At 34.3% G+C, this 3,434-nt stretch overlaps 1 pseudogene; it reads right to left on the bottom strand.

Moving 5' to 3' along the window:
* Window positions 1–1,291: 1,291 nt before the first annotated feature.
* Window positions 1,292–2,020, bottom strand: LOC118834340 (annotated as a pseudogene).
* Between the last annotated feature and the right edge of the window lie 1,414 nt (window positions 2,021–3,434).

A 3,434-nucleotide genomic window follows, 5' to 3' on the forward strand; every position in this document is an offset into this window, starting at 1 on the left:
AAGAAAAAAAAAAGTAAAGAAATAGACCTAGAAAATTTCCTTTTTGAAACAATTTAGTCTTAATACCCAAATCAGATGGAACAAAAACAGAGAAAGAAAATGATAGACCAATTTCCTTAATGAGTATTGGTGCAGTATATATATTCATAAAAGTTTCATTCCACTTACATCAACTTAATACACACATTCTTAACAATTACATGTGGATTATCAGGAAAATTTCAGATGTTAAACAAATATAGCCATCATCTCAAGTTATTTTCCTGTTTTATTAACTATTTTTACAACTTATGAGGGTAAGGCAAGTATCAAAAAAAATTACAAAAGCAAAAAAAACCCTAAAAATGTTAAATATATAATATTTATATGTTATATTATCATATTATATTATGTTATGTTAGATTATGTTATGTTATATTATATTATATTGTATTGTATTGTATCGTATCGTATCGTATAGTATCATATTATATTATATTGTATTGTATTATATTATATCATATATATATACATATATATATACATTGTTTTATTGCTATGCTTGATATAGGATTTTTTGAATATCAAGCAATCCATTTTTATTGCATCTTTACTTGCACATTTGTTCTTAGTTTGCTTAAACCAATTAAATTCAAATAAAATGAGCATAGCAAAAATAATACAAGTGAAAAGGAGATCATTTTACAAATAATGAAATGTGAACCATTTCTGCCCTTCTCTGGAGTAAATTGACTAGGTTAAAATTTTGTCTTAAGGAACACTTTTGCAGTTGCAATCAAATGGTGTACACTAACATTGTGTATTTCACAGATATACATTGAATGTCATGTAAAATCTTTGGGACATCTGTTTCTACTACATCCATGAGTGCTTCAACTCTAAAGTATCCACAAATACTATACCTGTGGCTGGAATAAATTATCCCTATATCTCCCCCTCCTCCCAACATGACAGACTAATACATAGGCAATTTACTTGGCTTAGACATGGAAGTTGTGTTAACACTACCCTTGTGAAATCACAAAGTACCAAAAGCACAATGCTAAGCATGTAAAATGTGTATAAAAATTCCATATCCCCATGGTATTTGAGATGAAAACAGATAACTCCCCAAATGTTAACTAGCTTTTCTCCCCTAATATTAACATAAAAACCATGGTAAATATAGAAATCCAATAGGAACGTAAACCTGTTATAAATCATAAACAAAAACTATTTGTGGGACAGTATAGATGGTAAATGGTCTCCTGTGTAAATTTTAGAATGAGGCAGACAAAAGTTGGAAGGCTGGTTAGTTCTCCCCTCCTTCTTCTGCTTCGGCTTCATCTCTTTGGGCATCCCATGTCCCCAATGTCAAGTTGTCTCTCATTAATTGCATTATTAGTGTGCTGTTTTTGTATGATTCTTCACTTAATGTATAAAGTTTAGCAATGGATTCATCAAAAGATGCCTTTGCAAGGGAGCAGGCTTTCTCTGGAGAGTTCGGGATCTCATAATAGAACACAGAAGTCCAAGGCCAAACCCAATCTTATAGGGTGCATTAGTTGTGTCTTCTTTTTGCTGGATTAAAATGCTTCTTGATAAACTTGTTGTAACTGATCCACTTTCCTTTCTTGTCATCACCAGCAGCAACCTCACCCAAATAATAGTATTTGTTTCCTTCATTTTCAAATAGAAAACTTTTCTTTCTGCTTGTGAAGCATTAGGAATAAAGAACTTTTCCAACAGAAACAGTATGTCATTGCAGATATCTCTTAGTTCGCGCTCAATTTTTTCTCTGTATTCTCAGGCCAACTGCTGTTTTTTTCTCAGCACCTTCTGTTTTTTGCTCAATACTTTAAGCAGCCCTCCAAGATGACCATCAGGTCCCTATGACATTTTCGTAAGCACCGGAGAGAAAATTCCTCTCCTCATTGGATAATTCAACTCCTTGCTCAGTTACAGACTTCACACAGGCTGCCATGTCATCATATCTCCCAGTACATTCAGCCAATTTGACCTCATGCACCAGCTCATTTTTGGGGACCAAAGGAGGCAGCAAGGGAGGGGGAGAGAAGGGAGGTGGGGAAGGTTGTTCAGTGGTCACTGGGTGACAGCAGTGGCCAAAACTGCTTAATTTTTCATGAAATAAATCCACACTCCTGTAAAACCATTTGCTCTGAACTTTTACACAATATGGTATCTAATTTGTTACCACTAGTTTTTTTTTCCCTTTGTACTAAAACCCCAAGCATTCCTTAATGTACATGGAATTATTTTTACAAGTAGTATGACAAGACATTCAGCTTTGTGTTTTTAAAGTGGTCCTTCTACTTACTGTCTTTCTTGAAATAAATGTGTCATTCTGAAATGGCTCTACTTTAGGCTCCAGACCATGGTGAATAAAGCTATGTCCTATTAGGGGGAAAAACACATTATTATTTGTTTCCAGTTTGAAAACAAACAAAAAAAACAAGCCGCAGACCATGGCAAAATTTACTCTAGGTCCACGTTTTCTGCTCACTTTGGAAAAGACTATTTGACAGAAAAGCAGCATTGTTAACAGTATAAAAAACTGAAAATTGAAAACTATATTCCCAACTGATGTCATTCAGTGATCAGTGGGGAACAGATTCTTTCTGAACAGTGTAAATCTCAGCATGCCATCCCTCACTTCTCACCTATGTTAGCCTTAAGTGCAGTCCTCAAAAAGAAGAATATGAATCAAAGTTTGCTGAATTTCTATAATAGATAGTGGAAAATCAAAAGGAGAAAGCACTTAATGGGAGTTTTGCCCATTGGTACAAATAGTAAATCTTACACACTACAGAGAAGAACTCCTACAAGGCAATATTTTATCTTGTAGGGTAAAAACATCATTGTGTTTCAAAAACAAACAAACAAACAAAAAACCTGTGGAGTATAGGAAAACAAATCTTTACAAAATCAGTGTCAATAACATATGAGGGGTTTCCACATTGAACTAACTGCAGAGAGTGTTTTCCTTTCTTTTTCAAAAAAACATGCAGATGGTATGGTAAAAATGAAAAAAAAAACACAACGATCCCTCCAAGTAGCTAAAACATGCTTTTAAGCTTTTGACACTCTCTTAAAAATGTTGAATTTTAGAATGCGTAATTGTTCAGTCATTATGTCCAACTCCACATCACCCCACAGACTTTTTCCATGGGGTTTTCTTGGCAAGGATACTGGAGTGGTTTTCCATTTCATTCTCCAGTGTGCCCCGATTTTACAGGCAAATAAGATATTAGGTGACTTGCCCAGGGTCATACAACTAGCATATGTCTGAGGCTAGGTTTGCACTCAGAACTTCCTGACTCTAGGCTCAATGCTGTATTCACTGTACCACCTAACTGCCCCATACAAATAAGATGTAATATTAATTAAATTGCCAATATGTAAAATAGTACCATGTTAAAAATAATGGCAAGGAA

This window comes from Trichosurus vulpecula, chromosome 1, assembly GCF_011100635.1.
Source record: "Trichosurus vulpecula isolate mTriVul1 chromosome 1, mTriVul1.pri, whole genome shotgun sequence".
Lineage (NCBI taxonomy): Eukaryota > Metazoa > Chordata > Mammalia > Diprotodontia > Phalangeridae > Trichosurus > Trichosurus vulpecula.